At 37.3% G+C, this 14427-nt stretch overlaps 1 pseudogene; it reads left to right on the top strand.

Moving 5' to 3' along the window:
• The first annotated feature begins 294 nt into the window (after positions 1-294).
• Positions 295-1401, top strand: LOC149191630 (putative LRR receptor-like serine/threonine-protein kinase At4g36180 pseudogene; annotated as a pseudogene).
• Positions 1402-14427: the final 13026 nt, after the last annotated feature.

Here is a 14427-nt window from a genome sequence, read left to right as displayed (position 1 = left end):
ACAGGCACAATCCCCAAATCAGTGGGACGACTTAAGAATCTGAGAAAGCTTTTTCTGGAGAGAAATTCTCTCAGTGGCAGCATTCTGAGTGAGCTAGGAGATTTAGCAACAAATTTGGAGGAACTGGACCTGTCTACAAACAATCTCTCTGGAAAAATTCCAGCAGCTCTGAGCAAAATCCATTCTCTCTGACTCTTGAATCTCTCTCGCAATCATCTGAGAGGTGAAATTCCTGCAACCCTCGCAGCACGCTTCAATGCGTCTTCATTTGCTTTCAATCCTTTGCTCTGTGGCATGCCTCTCAACACCACTTGCCAACATCGTCATTATGAGCATCGCCATCATCGGCATGGAAAGCAGGCTATACTATTAATCGACATAGTTGTGGCATGTGGGGCACTGTTTCTTGTCAGCGCCACAGCCTGCCTGGTGATTTGTCTTGTGAAAATGGAGCGCAAGAGACGGCGACTGAGAGAAACCAGTGGTGAACAAGAGAAGAAACTGATAATGTTCTACAACCCAATCTCTTACGCCAATGCTCTGGAAGCCACAGGGCATTTTGATGAAGAACATGTACTGAGCAGAACGAGGTATGGAATCGTGTTCAAGGCATGTTTGCAGGATGGAACAGTGCTATCAATCAGGAGATTAGCAGATGGACCAATCGAGGAGAGTGTCTTCAGACGAGAAGCAGAGGCTTTGGGAAAAGAGAAGCACAAGAATCTAACAATCCTGAGAGGATATTATGTGAACCAGGACGTGAGGCTACTAGTATACAATTACATGCCCAATGGAAACCTGGCAACTCTTTTGCAAGAAGCCTCTCATCAAGATGGCCATGTTCTCAATTGGCCCATGAGGCATCTCATTGCTCTGGGAATAGCTCGAGGCCTGGCATTTCTTCACACCAACGCGCACCTGACCATTATCCATGGCGATGTGAAGCCAAACAATGTGCAATTCGACGCAGATTTTAAAGCCCATCTCTCAGATTTTGGCCTGGATAGACTGGCAGCCATTCCAGCAGATCCCTCTTCATCTGCACCCACCCCTGCTAGCTCTCTGGGGTATGTTTCTCCTGAAATAAATTTAACAGGGCAGATGACAAAAGAATTCGATGTCTACAGCTTCGGAAGTGTATTGTTGGAACTTCTTACTGGTAGGAGGTCGATCATGTTCACCCAGGACGAAGATATAGTGAAATGGGTGAAGAGACAGCTTCAAACAGGGCAGATTTCAAAGTTGTTTGATCCAAGCCTTCTGGAACTAGATCCAGAATCTTCAGAGTGGGAGGAGTTTCTGTTGGCAGTGAAAGTGGCTCTTCTGTGCACAGTCCCTGATCCTCTAGAAAGGCCATCCATGACAGAGGTGGTGTTCATGCTTGAAGGTCATCCATGCTGAGGTGGTTTCTTGATTTACAATAAATTAGATCCTCTCAATCGATGTTTCTTGGCTTTTTAAATTAATTCCTCTGAATTAGACCCTCTTCATCCATGCTGAGAGGTGGTTTCTTTTTTTTTTAAATTAGATCCTCTTCATCCATGCTGAGGCGGCAGCATAGATCCCTCGTTGCACAGAAAGCCAGAGAAACCGGGCCTGCCAATGTCACTGTTGAATATGGCTAGCATCAAGCGTTTTACTGGAGCAGAAATTGCTGTAAAGTGGAGATGTTAAAGATGGAGAAAATGGTGTAATTACACCTTCATATACAGTGAGTGCATAGGGCAAGGAAAAAGGAATTGTCAATGTGGATTCATCCCTCGGAGGTAAACATTTTGTTGACTGACATTGTTTTTCATATTTTATTGCAATGAAGATATTCAAAATGCCGAGCAGAATCTTTTACATAGTTTGGTCCACAACAAAACAAGGTAGCCTAGATCCATGTTTGTATTTAAAAATGTGGTTGTGAATTTTTTAATTTCCAAAGGGTAAGTAAGTGAAAAAAATGTGTTCCTATTATGTTAAAATTTCCACGGCTTAATCATAAATAGTAATTTTCAATTTTAGTGGTTTCAGATTTATCTAAATCAATTAGAATTTTTTTGCTTATTTTTTTTGTAACATATAAATATATATATTTTTTGGGTTATACATATATATTCCCAAGTAATCTTGATTAGTTGGGATTTAATTTGGGAAATTTATTGATTTGATTTATTTTGACAGATTGATTGGATTTTATTATATAAATAATTGAGAGAAACGAAGATAATAATTGGTATAATTTTGATTAAAGATTTAGTTTATTTTGGGCAATTTATTGACTATGTTTAGTTTGAATGATTGAATTATTATAATATTTATTATTTTGAACCAAAATACAATTTTTTCAATTTAACATTTCTATCGGCCTCTCTTTGCACCTTTTGGGGCAATTGCTAGTTATACCTATATTCAAAATGTGTATTTTCTTGTCAAATGTTTAAAATTATTGCTTTTTAGTGACAATTATGATATTTTAAACTATTTTTTTAACATTGTCGAAATTTTGAAAATCTCATTATAAAAATGCATTGGGAAAAAAGAAAAAAGAAAAACTCTTTGTATTTGATGCTAGCCTAAGCCGACAATGCCCACAGTATGCATATAAAATGCATAATCTCAATTATCCTAGGAATTTCAATTACCCTGCCTAGTCAAACCTTCATAAATTAAGGTTTAAGGTCCCTTAATAAAATCTCATGTGGAAATGTTTCAAAGACTATTCAATAGTCTAAACCTTAATTAACTTCTCCAGCAGAATCTTATTCAACCCTCATAAACTTTGGTTAATTCTTAAACCCCTGCATATTAACCATACCCTCTTACTCTGGTCTCAGATTTTCTCAACACTTTACATACCATGGTTAATTTCCCTTATTTCGCTTAATTTCCCTTAATTCGCTTTATTTCCATGGCCTTGACACATTTTCCGAGGCCCGCCTTTATCAGTTCAATCTCCACCATCGATTTCGTTCCATTAGATCAACAGTTGTCGTGTGATCTCCACTCATTATCTGGAACTCAAATAACTTTAACTCACATCGATAAACTTCTCAGGTCCACTCAAGCCCAAGTCCTATCGGCTTCAGTCTCCACTGTTGATCTTCACCCTTCAATCCGACAGTTGATGATACACCCGATCAACCAACCTAATCAGTGATCCTCCACCATTTGATCAAGGCACACTTGATCCAATGGTCAGTATTGATATCACACGGAAATCTTGCACAAGTTTACCTGGCCTCAAGGAGACAATAAGGATTATAAATTCTTAATCTATAAGTGTTCGGGTCCGTTCTAAGATTAACGTCCGATCACTTTATGAACCGATATTCGTTGGATATACAAGGTCATCAAATCTATGACCTGCAGGTCTCCAACTAGCACACGAATTACCAAACAGCTTAGCCCCCGTAGTTGACTGTGACGTAAGCGTTTGAAAATGAGATCGACAACTAGGATAGAATGCGGAAGTTCATCCATGATCAAGACATCCGAACACTCCTATCCCCCGCAGTTGCTGTCACCGTTGATCTGACGATCCAGATCTATTCCTCTGCCATTTCTTCTGACATTAATATCCGTTGATCTTGAGGATCCAACGGTTCCCGTTCATTGTCACTTCATTTCTTTGACATTTACGTGGTTTCTCAAAGTTCTTTGTGGTTTCGTATTTACTTCAGAGTTCTGGTCTTTCATTGTTCAGCCACACAACTCTCTCCTGAGCTTAACTCTGCGTACTCTTTAATCACTGTCACTCCCGAACTTCACTTTGATTCTTCAACCAGATTCAACGATCCGACATGATCCTTAATCCTCACTTCTTCTCTGTGTTCTACTCGAACTCCACCTGCATACATACATTATGCAAAAACTCTAGTTCACACACAATTTATCCTTCGATTACTCAATCCACACTCACACAATTCAGGAATTGAATCTCTGTATATGTATATATAAACAAATGATTACATAATGAGACTCTCTGTCTCTCTAGCCTAATTTTCTAATGAGTGGTCTCTGTTTTCCTACCTACCCGTAGGCTTAAAATCAAACCTATCTAACACTTGACCAGACTGACTAACCATCTAACTATCTAACTTGACTAACTAGCTAACCCCTGGCTATGCCTTTTAGGCTTACATTTATACAAAAGGATTCTATAACCAATTCTTGGTTTAGATCCATAAACTTCTCAACAAAATCATAAAATATCATCTTTATCCCCAAGGATCCTCTTTAATCCACAAATCATGAAACCAACTCCTAATCTAAGATTTACAATTGATTCTCAATTCTTTCAACTATCCTAAACCTTTCATGTTCTCCAACATTCGAGAACATTTAAAAAAATGCCTCACTATACTTAATTAAATCCTTATTCTAACTTCTCTCACTAAAATCCCTCCAAAACCTTAATAATTACATTAATTCAACACTTAGGAAACCAACTTCCTTGGAAACACAAAACCCCCTATGTATACTAAAATACAATGATTTTCTTAAGCTAAATGCTCCTGCATCAGACTCCCAAAGTAGAAAACATTCATGATCTCTTGATCATGTGTCTTCATATGTTGATAGAAAACCTCCAGGGTCCCAAACTTTAGTTTGTAGTTGTCTGAATACTCTGCAACTTTGTTGTTGTTGTATGGCTTCCGTCTTCTGTTTTATCAGGAGAGCTTCCACCTTCATGTGGTTTGTCCTGTTCACTAGATAATAAATTAGGATTTGGATAATCTTGGAGAAAAACACCCTAGATCCAATAGAGAAACAACAAAGTCAATGTTGACTTTGTTGTTGCTTCATCAAGTGAAGGGAGTTTTGCTCCAAGATTAAACTACTCCAACAATTTATTCTCGAAACCAAGAGGATCTGATTCAAGTATTCATCCACTCAAGTCCTTTTAATTATTATTTATTCATGCAATTAAATTTAATATTTGGTTAAATTTAATCTAAGTTTGCTCCATTGGTCTCGTGCATTAGGGGAATTTTGAGGTCTAAAATGGGCCTCCTAAGAAAATTTACAACCAAAATAAACTTTATAAGAACCAATAGGATTCAAGATGATGATGTCAACCATGGGGGGTGATTCACCATTTTTGGAGTTAAAAAGTAAAATTAATAAATAATAATAAAATAATAAAACTACTTTTTCAACTCGTATTTTCAACTTATCTCCCTAAGGTTTTACTCAAATTTCGAGCAGGAGTACTTTTTGGATGCAAAATTTAATTCCTCATCCAAGGAATACCCATATTGCGTACTTTTGATGGACCTTGATACACGAAAAATGAGAAATACATGAAAAAACATAATTGCAATCATGTTTTTCATGTTTTTCTCATTTTTCATGTAGCAAGGTCCATCAAAATTATGAAACATGGGTCCTCCTTGGATGAGGAATCAAATTCTGCATCCAACGAGTGTTTCCACTCGAAATTTGAGTAAACCCATAGGGAGATAAGTTGAAAATACAAGTTGAAAAAATAGTTTTTTATTTTTTCCCTCTAAAATTTGATGATGTAATCTAGTATTATTTTATTTTTTTTGTTAAGCTTGGCAGGACCATTCCATTTTCTATTAAAATTAAGCAAGTTTACACCACACAAATTAATCAGGTAGCCTAAACATGCCCTGTAGGGAAACCAAGTCTATTGGCCACTGGTCCTCATTGTAAACCATCCAAAAAAAATATTCTCTTAATCTTTCCAGTCAAGCTAGATATGTCTCTATTTCATGTCCATACACTACATAACTATATAAACTTATAATTGTAACATAGAAATTAAAATCTATCCGCATAAGACAAAATTATGAATGGGTAAAAGTATAATCCTTTTATTCCTCTGAGGCAGATGCAACAGGTGTTGGATCCTTGGCAGATGCTCCTCGCATATCATTCAGCTCCAGTATGCAAGGGATATAGTGGTCAATTATGTCCAGCCTAATATCCTGTTTATGCAACTGAAAGAGGATTTTCTCCATATCCTTCTTGTATTTCAGCATTCCTTGTAGTTTCACCGCCATTCCCACTGAGATCTACTCCATTGCCTTGCCTAGTAAACTCTTCATTAGCCAGTACAAGTACATAGTTTTCTTGAACTGTGTAATTCTTCCACGGGTGTTGCCCGGATCTGGGACTAAGGTCCTCTAGTTTTCCATCTCTTCCTCTGTCTCTCTACCTTGTTTTACTTCCTCTTCCCATTCTTCCAGCAATTTCTGGATGCCAACATTTGTCCCCCCTCGGTAAGCCTCCGCTACCTCAATTTTGAGATGTTCTAATGATTTTTTTCCCTTGCATGGCTTTGATGCGCTCAGCCCCTTATCCTTCCTTGGAGCCGGGCCTCTCTTACCATGCGCATGACCTCGTGTAGCATGATCCATATCCTACTTTCCAGAACACTGATAACATCCACAATAAGGTAGATTAAAACACAAAATTGCATTTATGCACCACCTCACCCATTCTTTGTTGCTTGCAGCGGGATACATCTTTCCTCGCTTCTCCTCTCTGCAAATTCCCCCCATATTCATGTTGGGGTGGATCGGAGCCTGTAGCCCCCAATGGGGAATTCCATGACCCATGCCCCTTGAAGCGCCCTTTCCCCCTCTCCATGCCTCTTGTTTGTATACAAGTCAACAAACCCATGCCTAAGCTAAGCTCGCAAACCCCCTGGTTTCTTGCTATATGCCTGTTGTAGTTCAGGTACCTTTCCCCTTCTGCCTCAAGCTTAGTGCTTTTGCCTCTTGGATCCCCCCAAATGGGTTTCCACCCAAAGTTTTTGGCCTTGTCATCACTCCAGTATGGGTTCTAGGTAGCCCAGCGCTTGATTTGTGAGCCACGGGAATGACTACGCCCCAATCCTCCTACCAACTGATTCCCCTTGCCCCCTTCTATTATCAAATTCCCCTCTTGCATTTCCTTGCAACATTCAAGATTCCCATTAACCTTATTTAATGAGCGCAGAGCTTCCAAACCTAACAACAAGCAATTTCCTCCCCCAGCAGTCATGGGTTTCACCCATTTGGCAAAAGGTATTGATGTAGAACCAGGCAATGGCAAGCATTTTCCTTCCCCATTGCCACCAGCAATTTTCTATGCCCCAGACAGAACCCCTTGCACCCTGGCTAAACCCCAACAAGAACATAATTACAATTTTGAAGCGAAGCCAAATTACATACCCGAAGTCCGCAAGCATTCATCGTCGGCCTTGGTTATTTGTATTCTGATGTCCTCCCACAGCCCTGTGATACCACCCTTCTTCGTGAGCTATCTCTCTAAGGTTGCATGTCAAATTTCCTTGCCTACCGTTATACCCTGCCTTGCCTCCAATCCCGCCACCTTGCCCACCTCCTCAGTATGCATTCATGCCAAGGGTCACCGCACCCCCTTCCTTGAGCATGTGGGGGACGGTGGTATTAGGTGCCCAGGTACCATTCATGACTACACCCAAGCTGACCCAGCTTTCGACCTGCATCCCAATCGAGATAATCTAATATTATTTTATTATTTCCACTTTTATTTTATAATTTCCTTAGGAGGCCCATTTTAGACCTCAAAATTCCCCCAATGAATATGTGTAGGACAACTAGTATCAATTCAAGTGTTGAAGTGGAACAACTATTTGAAGCAAATGGACCAAAATGGTAACGGATTAGGTGAGACAACAAAATTTGTTTGATATTTGTGTTGTATGTCTTGGCTGAGTGGGAGTAAAATAAAGGTTTATATGAAATAAGAAACTTTTCCATTAAAATAAATCATGTATTATTTGTCTTTCTTTTTTCATTGCGTTTGTATTTGAGTGAAATATCACAAACTTTCATCTTTCTTATAGGGTAGTAGGAGAGACTCTTACTCTATTAATTGGGCACAAGGCACTTGTATGATTTTCTTCTACTTTATTAATTTTTTATCTCATCTAACTTCTCCTCCTTCCTTTGTTTTGTAGGTACTTTCATTCACATATCTAGATTTGAAAGATTATCTGGGGTTGGAGTCATATACGCAAAATAAAAGCATCAAAGTACTACTCAACTTGATCCCACCAAGCGCTTGACTACTGAGTGCATGATTTAGTTTTGTGTTGCATTTGATTTCAAGCAATTTTTTATTTCTACATTGAAAATATTCCAAGACCATAGACCCAACTTCTCTTCTTATCAACTTCAAATGAGACTTCCAAGACCATAGACCCAAAGACCAACACACCATGATCACTTGAAGGGTTATCCAACCTAATCAGTTGGTGGACTCTAAGACACTTTTTACACAAAATAAATCTCTTTTTACACTACCTCTCAAGTTACATACCCCACTTGGATGTTCCTCAAGTATGTCCCTTTAGGACTATTCTTATGTTGGATTACCAATCCTCACAGAACAACGGTCCTCTTCAACCACTCTTGTCTTGGATACCCTATAATATCCTCAAAGAATGTTGGTCACGAGACTACTATGTATCTTGAATTTATAATCCTCAAGGAGTATCGGTCTCAGATGCTTACCCAATCCTCTGGACTCCATTCTCTCCTCTTAGCCTTCACTAAGACTTATCGTTGTTAGTCTTGGCCTATTGCATGACAACATACCCTAAGCATCAAAATTTATGGTTTTATAGTGAACCCTAAAGGTTAGGGTTTCAATAAAAATGAACAAATCACAAAGGTATATTCAATCTAGTGATTCATCTTCCCAGCAAGAATATTTATCATTCAAAACCGTAAACATAAGATAGCAATACAAGGAAAATTTAAAATAATTTTAATGAAAGAGTTCTACTCTAAATCTTAGAGTTTTAGACATGCCTAGAGTTGCTCCTTTTACAAACCTTGTAGATTTTCCTTTATCGACGTGTTCCCTCTGAATTTTAACCTTTATGCCTGCAATGCTTATTGAAAAGTACAAAATATGTGATACTAAAAGCATGATGTTAATTTTGTCAATCTAGGGTTTCTAAGCAACAATGGAGGATGAAATCCTAGGGTTAACAAATGCCAAATCTAGGACTAGGTACTTAATGTCATATACAACTTATTATTCACATCTGATCACACTTGACATATACCCTAGTTAGCTCACAAACCCTAGAGGACAAGGCTTAGGGTTTCAAGGTTATATAGTTATGGTTTCACATGTATTATTTACAAACCTATATAGACAACTATAAATCCTAGAATCAAATAACCAACTCAACATCTCATGTCATACCTTTAATAAAACACTTATACATACCTCATGAATTTGTACCTTTATCCTTTATTATCATGGAGAGTGCCATAATGTATGCTCGTGATCGAAAAAAAGACCTTCAAGGAGTATTGTAACTTTCATTAATGTCATGAAAAAATTTCTAACTATAGACATCCTTCTTGTTTGGATTTGTGGTGTATATGTCTCAAGATATTGACTACTTTCACCTGCTAAGAAATCTAGGGAAAATAGTAAGGGTTATTATTTAACTTGATTTCTTTTTTATCCTTAACATTTTCTTGTGATATATATCATTATTTATTTTTATCCATCATCAAGGCAAATTCCAATAAGAAGATCACAATGCACAAGAACACCAAATGTAATATGCTAGCTAGGGCCAAAACCAATCCTAGAGAGGAAAACCTACAAAATCTCTTCTTATAGAATTTGTTGAATGAAGACTTCCAAGACCATGAACTTGACCCAAGACCAAAACTTCCAAGTGATGAGTTAGCCTTAACCCCACACCAATTCTCAGCAAAATGATGATTGAGGAAACCCTAGTTCCTCTAGCAAATTTGCATGTGTGAGTTGCTCAAACACAAATTTTCCTCCTTCGTTGGCCTCTACATAATTTTTTCTTCCTTCCACAGACTTTGTTGGATCAGATCTCCATAGTGTTGAACTAATAATATTTTCATCCTTTTTCTTCCTCAAAAAGTGATCTTGTAGTTCACATATGTTTATCCTTCATACAACTAACTCATTCAAATCATGTTTATTTCAAGGTATTCCATCCAATCACATTAGTACTAGTTGTAAGTGACTTTCTACAACCCTCTTTCGGTAGCCCTAATTCAACTCAACCCGGTGAGTTCAAAAATAAAAAATAACATCAAATTAAAGTTACCTCTTCATGATGGCCCTTTTCACGAACTAACCATCATCAAGCTCGAACTTGTCTCCCTCTTGAACATGATTATCAAAACATATGAAACCTACTACCATCTATCCTTGTGGAGTACATCATCTCCTCAAACTAAGTACCAAGGAAACAACCTAATGGATTCATCATATCCTTCTTAAAGTGAATCCTTCATATAGCAGGATCAAGCAGAACCTAGTATATTGTGTCTTTATCAAGGTATTTCCTTCAATCTTCATCAGATTCTTTAGCGAAACATATCTCAATCAATCATCTAGCCCTGCTCCTCATTTTCAGGATGAGGTTCATCGTGCTGCTACTGAACTAGCAAGCTTCTTTAGAGTCCAGGTTCATGAATTCTTCTGTATGATATTATTAACTCTTTTAGGCAGCCACAGTCACAAAACTATATCACGAATCTATTAGAGTGCCCACGAATCCAAGGGTCCTTACAGTTCTCTCCTTCCATCATGCTTTCCACTACATATGATCTTCTCATCTTTCTTCCTTTACATCATGTACTTGTAGCATTCATTGACAAGTATACCCAAGAAAATTATACAATGACAAGTGCATGATGTTAATATGTCAATCTAAGTTTACCATCATACTTATAGGTTATATTCCTAGGGTTTTCAAGTGCCAAGCCTAGACATGAGCCCTAGATTGTGCACAAACCCTAAACACCAAGGGATAGGGTTTCTTTGAGGGAACAGAGTTAGGATTTCCATATGACTAGGGTTTTACTTATGTTGTTGAAAGCTTTCAGATATCACTACCTTTATCAATAGATTTAACAGTCAAATCAATATCTCCAACCCGGGCGAGTGAAGGGGGGGGTTGCCCAGTTTCCAGTTCCTGCCAGTCCTAATCCTTCTAGCCCAGACATACAAACCCCACAATAGTTCATGTTGGACCCTTAATAAAATATACCATACATACCTCACGGTTACATACCTTTGTTGTAGTGGCCTACAATTCTGGATGCCATGGATTCTTCTTCGCTTTTCCTCAAGGTGTGCATCTTTCTTATCTTTTCCTGCTTCAAGAACAATATATTATTTCTCTTCTACTTGTTTGTCAATGATGCACAAATCTAGAGGACTGACAGTAGTGATATGTCAATTACTTGGGAAACTCTAGAGGTTTTCAAAATGTTGACAAAGACAAAGTCATATTTTACTATCAGCAATTGATGTAACGAGAACCTTCCCTCAAAGAGATGATTGTCATAACATCATGACCTTACTTACTCCCTCTAGAATATTATATTTTTCAAAGTCAACAAACCTTTATTCTCTTCCATCCACTTTGCACAAGTCGCACTAGGCTGACTAATATAAGTGTAATAATACTTCTAATGCCCAAGAATTTTCTACAGAGAGTTAACTTATAATGACTATCAACAATCCCAAAAATGTCCTACACTTATGGTGTCACTATCACAAATATGTGACCTCACCTTTTGTCTATATTTAGTCCTTACAACGTGAAAATTTCATTATTATACCTTCAGATTAGAGACCCTTGAATATTTCTTACGAGGCTACACTCAACAACAATTTCAAAAATATCATTACTGCAAATCCAAAACATACATACTCTTTCAATGTTACCACATGTTGGCTCATTGTTTTCTTAGACTATGTATATATATGTGCCCAAAAATCGTCACTTATATGCATATAATTTTTGTCTTCTTTTGCCACTACCCAATACTATGAGCAAGGCAATGAGCCTTCTCTCATATATGCATAAACACTTATGCTTCTTCTCTGGTTGTACAAGGGACTATATGATATGATAAACCTAATGTGGCATTCGTTATAAGTCTCCCTCATGCACAGAAACATAATAGGAGTCTCAGCTCCTCGTCCTTGGTGACTAAGGCTCGAATTGAGTCCTTTTGAAAAGTGTTTATGCTTAGAGCAAGAGGATATCCACACTCCTTTTTATCCTTCCTTTTAACGCTAATTATGCTTAGGATTTCGATAAAGAGTAGTTCAGACCTCATTCTCAGGTATAGAGAATACCTTTATATATCTTTTATAGATGTGATGTATAATTTTTTCTTGACAGTGATACTATGGTTCAGAAATTCAGTACTTTTTTCTTATACCTAAATTATCCCCTCAAAAAATTTGATCTTGGAACTAATATATGCATAGGTGTAGAAATGATCTTGGTGCTTCTTCCAATGAGGGATGTATGCACAAAACTATATCATAGAATTTTGAAACTCTAATAGAGGACTTGATTCCTTTCTAGGGCTATAGATATGACACTTAATACCAAAGAAACATCAGAGATAGTCCTTCAAAACTTTAACGAACTTACTGATCTATAGTGATTGAACTATAAATACCAAGTATGCATGGATGCTCAGATTTTTTGGAGGTTTTGCATCCCTTGTGATGTCACTTTTGATCTTCACTCCTATACTAGTGAGTGTGGCCTCCTTAAGGCAACTTGAAAAGCCTTTCATCCTATACAAAATTATTCCTTATGCTCTCCATTCTACTATAGTAAGTTTGTGGCCTTGATATATAGATTAAGGGCTAATGGAGGTGTCGAAAGTATTTAATCTGATGACCAGAAGGTGCGGACTTGAGAGGAATATTAAAATAACCCTTATATCCTTTTGCACATGGATTGAATGCCCTCCAATTGATCTCACTCTTGCATGGTGTAATGTAACTTTATCTCTATAATTAGGGCTAGAAAATGTGCCCAAAAAATTGTTCTATTTTCCTTCATAAATTTGGATTAGGGTTTTCATTTTCCTTAAGAAGAGATGATGAAAAACTGACCTTATTTATGCCCTTTGATCAAATCCCTAGCTCTAGTACCATGTTGAGAAATATAGGCAAACAATTATGATTATTATTTAACTATATTTATCTTTTATCCTTGACGTTTTCTTGTGATTTATATCATTATTTAGTTACATTCATCATCAAGAAAAAATCCAATAATAATATCACAATGTAAACACAAGAACACCAAATGTAGGTTGCATAGAGAAGGAAACCCACAAAATCTCTTCTTATATAATTTGTTCAATGAAGGCTTCCAAGACCATGACCTTGACCCATGACCAAAACTTCCAAATGATGAGCTAGTCATAACCCCATACCAATTCTCTGCAAAATGATGACTGAGGAAATCCTTGTTCCTCCAACAGATCTGCACATGTGAGATTCTCAAACACGGATTTTCCTCCTTCACTAGCCTCTACAGAATTCATTGTTCCTTCCACGGACTTCATTGGATCATATCTCCTTTCTTCTTCATATGGATCAGATTGATATCACTTTTTATGTGTCTTTCAAATGAAGAGAGTGAGTTCCTTTTATAAGCTTCTTAAGAGGTGAATTAGGCCTCTCTAGGCCAGCATGAAGAGGGTTGGCCAACCCGTCACTTGGAGGCTTCTAGACATGACATTTTAAAGTAAATATTTTTTTCTTCTTGTTGTTACATGGGCCCTCCAAGGGCTAGTACATCATGACCTTGCGTCTTGACTTAACAAAAATACCCCTAGAGCACTCAGTGGGTGCTTTTACCTAGGACCACAACATGATGGGAAAGAAACCCATTTCAATCAAAATAATTCTTTTTTACAAAAAAAAATATTTTCTTTTCTTTTGACAAGTACATCAATAATTACATCAAGTCATGACTCAAGAACAATTATGAAGACTGACACTAGTTACATTTCAACATCGCAAAGGATTCTTTTGATTTTGTTACTCTTCAATGTATTAGTAGAGATTGTTACTTACTCATAGATTTTCTTCAAGAAGGATACTTGCAACTTTTGCTTCTTTCAGTGTAGGTCGGCTCACAGACTTATATAGGCTTAAACTGTGTATACATATATGCCAATGTTGAAATTGTAACTATGCATAGAACTTACACACTGCAGATTCGTGTCTTCTAAGGTGAATGTAGCTTGATGATAAGCCTAATGAGACTTATATCTCGGTCTCCTTTATGCATAGAAATAAGTTGGGAAATCTTGGTTCCCATTATTGAGACCTTTTAATAGACTTATGCTTAGAAGGTGGTCTTTCTCCACGGTGACTAATGTCACTTCTTCTAGTATTCCAAATAGGACTATAGGATGGCTCCTAAATATTCTCATTACTTATTCTTCTTTCATAACATGGTAGATATAACTTAAAATTTATGAGGAATATTTCTTTGTCTTCAATGATACTTATGCTCTAAATTTTCAGCCTCTTTGGTGGCTACTTAAATTTTGATTTCATGTTATAGAACTGTCACAAATTTGAGATTCCTATACCACTATATAG

Source organism: Pinus tabuliformis, chromosome 2_2 (assembly GCF_031772625.1).
Source record: "Pinus tabuliformis cultivar Carrire ecotype Pingquan chromosome 2_2, CPIR1, whole genome shotgun sequence".
NCBI classification, from domain to species: Eukaryota; Viridiplantae; Streptophyta; class Pinopsida; order Pinales; family Pinaceae; genus Pinus; species Pinus tabuliformis.
The sequence above is the reverse complement of the archived record's forward strand: the minus strand, read 5'-3'. Positions and strand labels throughout refer to the sequence as shown.